The sequence below is a fragment of the Pipistrellus hanaki genome (genome assembly GCF_964339955.1).
Source record: "Pipistrellus hanaki genome assembly, chromosome: 12".
Classification (NCBI taxonomy): domain Eukaryota; kingdom Metazoa; phylum Chordata; class Mammalia; order Chiroptera; family Vespertilionidae; genus Pipistrellus; species Pipistrellus hanaki.
In genome coordinates this window covers 53,762,558-53,775,187 of record NC_140514.1, presented here as the reverse complement: position 1 = coordinate 53,775,187, position 12,630 = coordinate 53,762,558, and the positions used below count along the sequence as shown (strand labels likewise).

The 12,630-nt window shown below is 62.0% G+C and overlaps 1 protein-coding gene across 1 annotated transcript in view; it reads right to left on the bottom strand.

The window, feature by feature from the left end:
- The window catches only part of LOC311631163 (CRACD-like protein), a gene marked incomplete at its 3' end in the record, with an annotated part of 77,488 nt that extends 66,745 nt beyond the window's left edge, over nt 1-10,743 (bottom strand). Inside the window, exon 1 of the mRNA XM_084900978.1 lies at nt 10,638-10,743. The remainder of the gene's footprint in view (nt 1-10,637) is intronic.
- Between the last annotated feature and the right edge of the window lie 1,887 nt (nt 10,744-12,630).

The following is a 12,630-nucleotide window of genomic DNA, read 5'->3' as shown; positions in this document are numbered from 1 at the left end:
ACCTTCCTCCCCAAGTCCCACTCGCTCTATTCTCACGGACGGAAGGCAGCCGTTTCACACTTGCTCCCCCGGAGGTGGGGGGGGGGGTAATGACGGCTTACTCCGGGCTCACGCTGTTCAGACCATCCTCCCTCCCATCGCCCGCAGCCACGCTCTGGGGCCGGCCTCGGCGGCTGAGAGCCAGGCCCGGCTGGGGGATGGAGGCGGTGAGAGGCCCCATGGCGAGAACAGGAGGGCCAGGCGCTGGGCCAGCGCTCCCGGCCACAGGCCTTGTTCCACTGTAACTACAACAGTGACAACAAAAAAAGGGAGAGGCAGAAAGTAAGGCTCAACTACAATGAAATGTTTGGAACTCAAGCTTGTACACCAGCTACAGAGCATGGGCCATTTCCACAGAAAGCACTGCCTTTGCCTCTCCCGCCTCCGGGGGGCAGGCTCTCAGCACCCGATGCGCAGAGGACGAAGGAGAGCCCACGGCTGTGACCAGGTCACCCGCAGCCAGGGCCCCAGGGTGGACCCGGGTCAGCCCAGCCCCCCCGCCAGCACTAGTGTCCTCCCCCTGCCACGGCCGTGACCTCCCCTCCCTCCACAGACCCCCGGGCCAAAGTCAGGGGGAGGTCTGGGGGTGTGAGGGGGAGAGACCAGCATAAGGAGCCCAGGCCCTGCGGACACCGGGAGGAAAATGTCAGAGTGTCCACGCCTATCACTCCCACTGTGTTATGCAGATACTCCCCAGCATTCCAAAGCTAACAGTTTCAAACAGGTGACACGCAGGTGACAAGGAAAGAACCCTGTTCAAAACCCGCTCCGCTGAGCACTGGTGACAGGAGGTCCTACCCTCTCTGGCCTCAGGGCCCTCCTCTGTGCAATGAGGACATCCAGGGAGGAGTAAAGCCATCACCAGCCCCGGCGCCCGGCGTGTCAGCGGACAGGAACCAGGTGAAAGCATCGGCCACGCGGAGGGCGAGAGCGAGGGCCACGCTTCGGGCGGCACGCCGGGAGCAGAGGCTGTTTCAAGGGGAAATTGTCCCGAGAGAAACGGGGTAAGCTGGGTTCACACCCTGTCGCTCACCAGCTGAGGGCTCCAGCCAGTGAACTGACTTTTCTGGTCTCAGCTTCCTTCCTTCCTTCCTTCCTTCCTTTCTTCCTTCCTTCCTTCCTTCCTTTCTTTCAAATATAAGTTATTGATTTTTTTACAGAGAGGAAGGGAGAGGGACAGAGTGTTAGAAACATCGATGAGAGAGAAACATCGACCAGCTGCCTCCTGCACACCCCCCACTGGGGATGTGCCCGCAACCAACGTACATGCCCTTGACCGGAATCAAACCCGGGACCCTTCAGTCTGCAGGCTGATGCTCTATCCACTGAGCCAAACCGGTTAGGGCAGCTTTCTTCTGGATAAAAGGCACAAGAGACCACAATCATCTCACTCAACGAGGAAGGTGAAATCGCTGAAAGCATGGGTAGTGCTCAACAGCGGTGAGCACAGGGATCGGCTCTCACAGCATCCACTCTCTGGGCGGGACGGAGACTCTAATCACACAGAGACTCGCATTTTACAAACCATTTTAAAGCACAATATGGAGGTGGGGAGGGGAGGGCAGTGATGCCACAGGCAGCCTAAGTTAGCTGTGTTTATGTGTCCCACGCAGACAAAATGCAGGACCTCATTTTCCATGGTTAGAAGAACTGAAAGGAACTTCTATTGCTGTTAAAATAATTACTGCAGTTTACTTCATAATATATATACAATCCATGTACAGCCCCAAGAGTAAAGAGGAGGAACTGCTGTCACATACAAATCAGGTGCTGTTTTACTTCCCAGAAAGGCGACGTCCAGCTAAGGCGAATCCTTTAGGATCCACCACCCCGCCTTCCCGCCCAGCCAGAAATCTGCAGGCAGCGCTGGGCTCCCCGAAATTTACCGACGGAAGCTTCCCGGGTAAAATGAACACCCGATTAACACGTTTTGTTTGTTATGTGTATGTATACTGCATTCTTACAATAAGTAAGCTACGGAAAAGAAAATGGAACTAAGGAAACCATAGGAAGAGAAAATGCTTTTACTGTATTTGTTGAAAAGGAAACCTGCACACACGTGGACCCACGCATTCAAACCCGTGCTGTTCCCGGGTCACCCGTCCGTACTTTCTCCTTATGAAGAGACGTGAGTTCTTGGTGGGTCTCGCTTACAGGAGGAACTGCTGGACCCTCCAGCCCCAGTCCAAGGGCTGCCCCACCTACGGTTAGAGGAGGCTGGCTCCTTCCTCCTGACCCACCACGGTGCCCGGAGCTGCGAGTGGGCGTGAGGGTGGTCCACACAGCCCATCCCTGAGAGTGCCCTCACTGTGCGGGCAGAGAACCCGCACCGTCAGCTGGTGGTGGCCTCCCCCGCGTCACCCGCACCCCCACCCCCACCCCCACCCCCACCGTGGGCTCTGCTGCCTGGACCCGCTCCTGAGCAGTGCGCCCCTGAACCCCGCAAACGCAGCCATCCCCCAGAGGGGGCGCTTGGACCATAGAAGCACCTGGGTTCACAGCGATTCTGCACAAAAGCCTGTTTGAGGGGAACTACTGCTCACAAACGGGCGATGAACAACTGTAACTCATGAAAAACACTGGCCGCTAACTTACACTTAGCAGGATGGTAACTCTCGCTCCCCACCCGGGCCGGGTGACGGGACTATTGACACCCACAGGGCACCCCCGAGGACGGGGAGGGGAGCTCGGCCAGCGCCAGGCCCTCCCGCTGGGGCAGGCCCGGGCTGCTGTCACCAGGGTCTGGGCCGGGCAGAGCTGCGGAGACTGCTGCCTGGGCTCCTCCACGCCTCTGCCTGCTCGGAGCTCAGGCAGGTGAAGCTTCCAAACTGGTTTGTCAGAGAAAAGGACTGGGGCTCCGTCACAGAGCTCCGAGGACGACCGAAGGCTGACGCAGTGAGACGGGGACCAGGCCACCGTACCCATGGCTAAGGCGGTGGCTCTCAGCTCTGCTGCATCTAATCCTATATACTAAAGAGGTAATATGCAAATTGACCATCATGCCCTCACACAAGATGGCTGTCCCATGTGGTCAAGATGGCTGCCACAAGATGGCTGGCAGGGGAAGGAAGAAAGTTGGGGGGTGACCAGGCCTGCAGGGGAGGGCAGTTGGGGGCAATCAGGCCAGCAAGGGAGCAGTTAGGCATCAATCAGGCTGGCAGGGGAATGGTTAGGGGGTGATCAGGCGGGCAGGTGAGCGGTTGGGAGCCAACAGTCCTGGATTGTGAGAGGGATGTCCCAGACTGGAGAGGGTGCAGGCTGGTCTGAGGGACACCTCCCCCCAGTGCACGAATTTTGCGCACCGGGCCTCTAGTGTAACACAAAAAGTACAGCATTAAAGGAGCGAGGAAGGCTGAGAGCTCCTCCCGCCTGGCTTGCTCACTGCCTGCTGGAGGCCGGGACGCCCGGACTCCACTCCCCGGCTTCCCTGCACGTTAAGTCCTCCTCTGCCCAAAGGAACTCGAGGGAATGCTGAGGAGCCAGATGCTGAGGTGCTGCCGACCAAGATGCAGGACTCTCCTGGGGAACACCTCGGTGTGAAAGAGATTATTTCCGGAAGCACATTCTGTGCCAGGAGGCGGCTTTTTATTCAGCTCTCCGGAGGAACCAGCCAGACGGAAGGGCAGGGACAGGGGTGTTCACTGCCGCTGTCACTAACCGGCAAAAGGAGGACATGAGCTCCCACACCTGCATCCGAGGGCGTGGGCGAGCAGCCGAGGCCGCCCCACACGGCGCTCCTGGCAGCCACGGGGCCTGCTGCTACGGAAGATTATCTAACAACATGGAAACGGGACTCAACAAGTGCTTCTAATTGTGAAAGGCAACCACAAAGCAATCTATACATGACTGCTTTTGTTACAGTTATTTATCTTTTAATCCTCACCTGAGGACATGTTTTTATTGATTTTGAAAGAGGGAGGGAGGGAGAAACATCAATTTGAGAGAGAAACATCGATTAGCCACCTGCCATACACGCCCTGACCAGGAGTCAAACCCACAACCTGGGCATGTGCCCTGACCGGGAATCGAACCTGCGATCTTCTGGTGCATGAGAGGATGTTCCCACCAACGGAGCCACACAGCCAGGCGCGACCTCTTCATACCTGAGCATGTACCTTTGTACGTACAGGCACTTGTGACGATTTGGCCCAGCACAGACGGACATTTGAAAGATATGCCCCAATGTTTCCGAGACACCTGCTCACGTTCTGGCCCCACGGGTGCTGGGCACAGAGACCGTCTGTGACGGTGGCACCTGGTCCTGAGCCACACAAGGGACCAGATAAAGAGCAGACTGGATGGAATGAGCCAAATCACACTCTGACCAAGCCCCAGATGGTGGGCAGGCCTGCCCTGCACCAAGTTCACCTTCCTCCCGTCCACAGGGGCTCCTCCACCACCTAGCAATGCCCCCGGGCTGCCCCGGGGCCCAGGAAACTCACCCAGTAATTGCCCTTCTACATGTGGTACCAGGTAGGCCCTGCCCACTCAGCCCCAAGACCCAGGTTTGCTCAGGAAAGCCACAGAGACAAGACGACGCTGGCCAAGCCCTGGAAAACGGATGACTCAGTCTTCAAAGCGCGTGTGTTCCTCTGTCAGGAGCCCACTTCGCCCAGAGAGCATCCTGGAAATGCTGGTCCCCGGTGATCTAAATATCTGACTTCCGATGGAGCGTGCGGCTGACGCCCAACCACCTTCCAAAAATACGTGACCAGTTCTGTTCCCGTGGAAACGGTCCCAGCGCACAGAGAATGAGTCACAGGGGGAGCGGCGGGTCTCACCTGCCAACAGCCCGTCCGCTCCGTGCTGCCAGCGCCGCGGCACTGCGGCCTGAGGCTCACCGCCTCCCAGGGCGGGCCGCGCAGCGCTGTGCGAGGAGGGCGTGAGGGAAAGCATGAATCCTTAAGGACTGAATCACGGAGGCCCTCAGCACTTCAGTCCGGAGTCAGACCCGGGTCAGAGCGGCTGCCCGCACGCCCCATGCCGCACAGAGCAGTGAACTCTGGAGACTCAGGTCTGGGGAGAGGATCATGCCACTGAAATAAGCCAGCCAGAGACAGACAGACACCACGGAGCTCACTTATATGTGGGATCTAATGAACAAAAATAAACTAGAAACAGAAGCATAGAGACACACTAGAACAGAGTGACAGCTGTCGGAGCGGAGGGAGGTTTGGGGGCTGAGTGAAAAAACGGTGAAGGAATTAAGCCAAAAATACCCCCCCACACACACACACACACAGACAAGCACAAACAACAACACAGTGATAGTCGGAGGGAAAGGGGGTTGGGGGGAGGGGGAGGGAAAGCAGGGAGAAGCGGGGACGGAGAGGCTGCTGGTGATGGGCACAGGCCGCCATGAGGAAGACGCTGTGTGGAGCCGCACACTGAAACCTGTGTGGCTTTGCTAACCACGGTCAGCCCAGGAAACCGGTAAAAGAGAGAGACCCGGGTCTGAGCCTCTGCCCTGAGACCAAGTGCGGCCCCCACACCCCTGCCCCATCCCTGCCCTGCAGTGCAGACACCCCGCCCCCCAGGCCGCAGCCCAGGGAGAGCGCGGGAGCCGCCCGCCCGGGCTCACGGCAGCATGGCCAGCGGGAATCTGACCGCTAGTCCTTCCACGCTCCCTCTCTCTGTCTGTGCAGTGCTCTGCCTCCCGAGTGTTTATCTTTGTTAACACAGCTTATGAGAGTCATCATTCCCTGTCCTGTCTTCTCCGCAGAATGGACAACCAAGCACATCACAGAAGAGCATCAGTTAGACGCTTGCGCCAGTGTCCAGCCCGGGTCCGTCTCCGTGCGCCGCTGTCCCGATGACGCGGTGAGCCTGCGTGCGTGCTGAGCTCGGACCCGGAGGCCTGCACGGCTTCCACGGCTCCTTCACACCCACTTCCCGTTCGCAGGTGGGCTCTGCTCTCAGCTCCTCGGGAGCAGGGAAGCCACATGAGCCCATGTAGACCTTCCGGCGATCATGCTCATGAGACTAAGTGTACAAGAGGAGCCCGACTCAGGTCTTAACCCAGCCACCCACCGGCAGCACTCATTCGGGTCCTCCGGTCTTCGGAAGCCGCAGAAGTGGCCGGGCCAGACGGTCCCTGTGCTCGCCAGGAGGGCACGTGTGTCTTCACTGGCCCGGCCCCACCCGGCCATGGCCCCACAGCTAGTCCTTTGGTTCTGGTCCCCGAGACCACAAATTGGCAGAAAAAAACGATGCTGCAGAGCAAAAGGGAGCATGCAATGCTGTGAACCCCTGGACGCGGTGCTGAGGGCCTCCCACAACAGGCACCCTCTCCTGTCTGTCACCTCCTTCCCTGCGCTCCCCACTGTGTGTTTTAAACTCACCCAGGGCCCTGGCTGGTGTTGGTTGGGTGATGTCTGATGCACTGAAAGGTTGCCGGTTCAATTCCCCCTCCAGGCTCTTGCCGAAGACTTGATGGGCAGTTGTGGGCTCAGTGCCTGGCTTGCTGGCTTGATCCCCAGTAGGGGGCGTGCAGGAGGCAGCTGATCAATGTTCCCCTCTTCCATCAACGTTTCTCTCTCTCTCCCTCTTCCTTCTGCTCTCTCTAAAAACCAATACAATGTTTTATAAATAAATAAATTGGTTAATTGCACCAAGGTTATCGCCCACCTGACACCTCCCAATAGCTCTGCTCGGGAGCACCTCCTAGCACATTTGCTCATTTTCCTTACACGCCATCGGATCCCCTCTGCAGACTGGCATTAATGCGGGCGCCTTTCTAGGGGCTCCTCTCTGGGATTTAAAACAAATGCTCTCTCGCCATCTGAGAAGACAATGGAAGATTAACAGCTACAAATAATTTATGAAACATTTTCTCTGCTGACATAGTATCTCAGGGGTGTGTGTGTGTGTGTGTGTGTGTGTGACCAGCCCCACTCAGGGGGGTGTCTGAGGTCACAGGGCCTCTAAGTGGCAGAGCTGGCACTGAGCCCTGACTGTCCGCCTGCCCCTTTGCTGGACCACCTGCTTTAAGAAAGCAAAGCACCTCTGACCTTCTCACAGCGCACACCGCCGCGGCCACAGAGTGCTCTGGGGGACGTGTCACCACAGTGGATGCTTCTGCCTCCCTCGGTGTGAGGCCGGGGAGGACCCCGGGGCATGGTGTGCGCACCTCAGGGGGGAGGCAAGCCCCTGGAAGTTCTCAAACCTGACTTTTAAAATCCAGCCCCACACACCGGGGCCAGGAGGAGGGTTGAGCGAACAAATAACTTTCAAAAGGATCTGTTGTGATTGCTGGCCACAGGCACCTCAAGCAGAAGGACACATGGGAGCGCCCTGCCTGCAGGACTGTGCGCAGGAGCAGGGCCGGGGTCGGCACAGGACCCGTGGCTGTCGGCGAGGGGTGGCCCCGTGGCCGGGCCACGCCGTCTCATCGCCTCCTGTCAGTCTGCTGAGCGCTCACGTGGCATCTTCTGGTTGAGACCCACTGAGCTCAGGATTAAGGGCTAGAGCACACTGAAGCCACACGCAGAATCCACGGGCAACTAATTCCTCAGAAGCACAAACCTGTCTGAAGGACTGATTGCCTAACTAAAAAGTTTGGAATGCTTTTCCAGCTGCAGATATTTTAAGGAAAACAGGATGAAATGGAAATGCCTCTGACTGCCCTCCGTCAGGAGAAAGCACAGGGATTTAGGGCGGGTCCCACCGGCAGGGGCACTGGGGGCGCTGGGTTGACAGCCGCCGGGACAGGGGAGGGCCCCGCGGCCGGGAGAGTCAGACAGCTGGGGCCCGCAGGCCCCTCGGCCGGTCCTTCTGTCTCCAGGGGTTCCAAAGCTCCTCTCACCGGAGGCTCTCTTTCATCTCATGTCCTTGGGCCCAGAGTTAATGTCACCTGAAGTCCCGCCTCCTCCGAGAAGCTTTCTCTGACCACCACACCGTCCACCCACTGTCAGCAGCACCCAGGGCTTGGGTGTGTGGCAGGGGGCCTCAGACAAGGCCGACAGTGGGCGCCCATAAGCCCTGAGCTCCCTGAAGGGCAGGTACGCCCGGGACTCTTCCGTATGTCTCCGCCGCATTTAGGAGGCCAGGCGCACGGCAGACCACTCTGAGGATGGAGAAGCCCCAGCGTGAACAGGCAGGATGGTGGGAAGACAGTAATCTACGAGAAACTGACTTGCTGGGCTGGGCTCCACTGGGTAAGCGGAAAGCGTCTGTCTGCTCCCCCCTCCACCAGCTCCTCCTCCTCCTCCTCCTCCTCCTCTTCCTCCTCCTCCTCCTCCTCCCAGCCCCGCTGGCTTCCCCAGAAGCTCCGCACCCCAGCTGTGCAGTCTTCTTCAGGCAGTTAGCCCAGCGCATGCAACCCAGGCTGGAGCCCAGGAAGAGGGAGAGGGGAGGGGAGGAAGCTGCCTGTCTCCCCTTGCTGTGCCTGCACCGGCCGCACTGGCTTTCCCCGGGGGGGGAGGGGGGGGGCATAGGAACAGATATTTACTCTAAGCCCCATTCTACCGAGGACAGAGGCCCCGGTAAGAAGCTCTCCCAGTTATGGGGCAGGGGTGTCCCGGAGGGACCTGTGCACCCGCCTGCAGGAGAGGAGGGGGCGAGGGGGCAGAAACCCCTGCGAGGCAGAGGGGACGTGGGAAGCACGGGGGCTTTTGTCCTGTGTCCTGCTGGGAACAGGAGAGCACTCAGGACGGCAGGGATGGCAGCCCAGCCTGCTCCCACAGCCGGGACGGGTGCTCGGGTGCCCAGGAGGGACCTGGACCCAGAGTGCGAGGACCTCAGGGCCGGGAGGCAGGAGGCAGGGCCCCGCGGCAGCTCGCCGGTGACTCGGGCTGGACAGCCTCAGTGGAAACAGGAGGAGGCGCGGTGGTGGGTGGGAAACGCACCAGAGGATCAGGTGACCAACAAGAGGACACTCTCCCAACACCCTCACGTGACCACAGTGAGACCACCTGCAGCAAGAGGGGACCCGGGTGGCCTGCGCGGACTGAGAGGGTGGCTCTCCAGGGACCCAGCGGCTTTAAACTAGACAGTGACTGAGACAACAGCACTTGATTGGGTTCAGGGGAATCACAATCGTAAGCTAGGCCCAAATACAGCCAAAGGAAGCAGCACAATTAAGTTCTTTTAAAACAAAGCAAAGGCTGCACACTACAACGGGTGGCTGGTAAGCTCTCCCCCTTCCATGATAAGCCTGACAGGAAACAGCTGGACTGGGATTCAGTCACTCCTGGGGGTCCCCACGCGGATTCCCGTGTCTGTGCATGACAAGGCAAAGGGCTCGAGGCTCATCTCGGAGGGAAAGCAGGTAGGTGCCTGCTGGACAGGCAGATCCAGGCCCCGGGCCATCACGGAAGACCTGCCCACCAGGGGCCTGCCCGCACAGTCTCTCCTTTACCCCGACAGCCTCCCTGCGAGCTGGCTGTCACTACTCCCCTTCCGCTGAGCGGGCAAGTGAGACTCAGCAAGATTCGGGACAAGCTCGGTGGCAGTACCTCTCCAGGAAGCCGCCTTCAGCAAGCCCACCGCCTGGTCCCGCAGCAGCCAGCTGCTCTGCACCAGCCGTGCAGCAGCCTGGAGGGCCCGCTGCTTTACTGTATGAACGAGGAGACCTGCCCAGAGAGGTGGAGAAACTGGACTCGCAGGTAAGTCTGGAACTGGGATGAGCAAACAAGGCATTCACCCCGGGCACAAAACGTAAGGGCGCCAAGAAGCTCGGTGAGAGCAATGCTCTAATGCGTGTTTTTCAAACACCAAAGTCAACACGAAGCTTCCCTCACTGATCTCAGGCTCCAGGCGGATGAGCACAGCTCACCTTCCCCCCCAGCCCCCAAAGGCAGGGACCCCGGAGGGCCCTGAGCCGCACGGTCCCGGATTGCCCGCTCCGTCTCAGGGCCCTGACGGCGTGAGGAGCGAGCACGTGCCGTCCTCCCCGGGGGAGCGGCCGGGCTCCCGGGGCGCGGGGTCTAACCGGTCCGCTCCCCCATGTGTCCTAGGGAAACGCGGGAGCGGCGGGCTGCCGCGGAGGATAGTCTAAGACAGGGCTTGGGATGCGGTGCGCTGACAGGCCCCACCGCGATGTCCCCCCGAGGGTCCCGGCTCGGAGCGCGGCGCTGGCGGGGCAGCTGTCCGCCGGGCCCCGCGCCGTCCGCCCCGCGTCCTGGCAACCACAGCCCGTCTGAGCGACTCCTTAGGTGCCTGTTAGCCGCACATACAGCCTGTCGGATAGGAAGCGAACGTTCCACAAATATTTGCCGATTCAATTTTTAAACATTTCTAAGGTCAAACCCAGAATCCCTTCCTGCTGGCTTGGACTCAAACCTAAAACTTGTTTCACAAATAACCCAGTGCCGGGCATGAGGGAGACGGCGAGTAACCTGTCCGCAATGTCCCCTGCCACGGCCTTGGTTACCGGAGGCAAACCCTTCCCGGACCCGCGACCCGCACCCGCAACCCCGCCCAAACCTTCCCGTTCCCACGCCTCACCTGCCGCTCTGCCTCGGACCCGGTCCGGCCGGAGCCCGGACACCGCGCTGCCATGGACAGAGCCCCGGGGCCCCGAGCTCCGGCCGCTGCTCTGCCGCCGCCCCCGCCCGGATCGGCGCCCCGTTCCCGGCCCCCGGCCCCCGGCCCGGTACCTGCAGGCGGCGGCCCGGCTCCCGGCTTCCGGCTCCGGCTCCCGGCCGGCCCCGCAGCAGGTGACGGCGCCTCGGACCCCGGCCCGGCTCCCGGCTCCCGGCTCCCGGCTCCCGGCTCCGGCTCCCGGCTCCCGGCTCCCGGCCCCCCGGACCCCGCAGCAGGTGGCGCCTCGGACGGCCGGTCTCCCGCGCGCAGTCCCCGCGGCGGCTCCGTCCCGGCGCGCTCCCCGCCGCTCGGCCCGCGCGCGGCTCCGCGGGGCGGCCGCTCGCTCCCGGCCCCGCGCGCTCCCGCCCGCCGCTCCCGGAGGCCCGGGCTCGCGGGGCCGCGCGGGAGCCGCTCCCACCCGCCCGCGGGGCGGCGCTGCCGGGCTCCGGGCGCCTGACCTCCGCCGCCGGGGCCGCCCGAGCCCGAGCCCGACGGGCGCAGCGCGAGGCCGGTCCCCGCGCCCCCGCCCCGGCGCAGCCGCCGCCCGAGGCCCTGAGCCGCCGGGTCCCGGCTCCGCGGCCCGGGCCGGGGCTCCGGATCCGAGGGCCGGGGCCGGGAGGGACAGAGGAAAAGCGGGTGTTCGCAGCCGGCCCCGGTCTCCAGGTCCGTGAGGAAGCTCCGCCGTCCGGGAGGCTCACTGACCCGCGGGGGTGGGGGGAGCCGCCGGCGCCCCCTCTTCCCGGGAGACCGCGCTGTAACCGCTGACCGGGAGCGAGGACCCCGGAGCCCCCGCCGAGGCCTGGCGTCTCCCCCAAACACGGCCCAGCGCCGGGGGAGGGGGAGCGCGGACTGCCCGCAGGAGCGTTCACAGGGGAGAACCGCGTGCCCCTGAGAGAGACAGGCCGAGGCCAGTTCCCCCAGTCTGACTGCCGGCGTGTGTGCGGGGACCCGGAGACAGGGGACCGGGGTCTGCGCCACGCCTGGGCGGTGGGTCCGAGGAGCTCTGTGCGCACCAAGGGCAGCACAACCATCAGAGCCCACACCCTGGAGGGGCCTCACCCCCACCCTAACCCACCCCACCCCACCCATCCCCACCCTCACCCCCACCCCCACCCCCACCCTCACCTCCACCCCGCTGCAAATGGGATCAAAAGCAACCCCACTGTTGGGGACCAAAGTCCAAGTAGAAGGGAAAGAGGCAAAAGACAGAGCTCACTTCCTAAGCAGGTGCAGAGAAGTTCCCCTTCCATTTCCTATAGGGTCCGTTGGGCACAGGTATTGGCTTTAATTCTCTGTGAGAGAACAGGAGTGTGCTGAGCCAGTCCCAGCCCGGGTCCCAGCCCGGGGTCACCGCCTGGGGTCACCGCCCGGGTCCCAGCCCGGGGGGCCCAACCCGGGGGCCCAGCCCGGGTCCCAGCCCGGGTCCCAGCCCGGAGTCACCGCCCGGGTCCCAGCCCGGGGTCACCGCCCGGGTCCCAGCCCGGGTCCCAGCCCGGGGGTCCCAGCCCGGGGTCACCGCCCGGGTCCCAGCCCGGGGTCACCGCCCGGGTCCCAGCCCGGGGTCCCAGCCCGGGTCCCAGCCGGGGGGTCCCAGCCCGGGTCCCAGCCCGCGGCCGCCAGGGGCCGCCAGGGGCAGGGCTGTGCGGCCTGTGTGCGCTCTCCACAGAGGGAGCCTCCCCTTTCCCAGCGACCCACCCTCCCTCCCACCCCAGCCTCTGCCGCTGCCTTCCAAACCGCCTGTTTGTTGTTGTAACAACTAAATACGTTACTCCTACCCCGCCTTTCTACCTAAGAACTGCATTTGTTTCCAAGCGGCCCCAAGCGGGCGCCTGTACCTGTGTGTGCTGCGGAGGCTTTGGAGTCCCAGAGGCTGAGAGGAGGAAACTCGATTTCTCCGGGATGAGCTAAGGCTGAGGAAGAACACGGTGGCCACAGCCCAAAGGGCAGGTGGAGGGGGCGAGGCTGGGAAGTGGGGGTGGCCTGCAGCCTGGAGAGCAAGCAGGTTCCTGCTCTCACATGCTGGGAGGAAGTCTGTCCCTCCCCACCCTTCTCAGGCCCCCAGGGCTG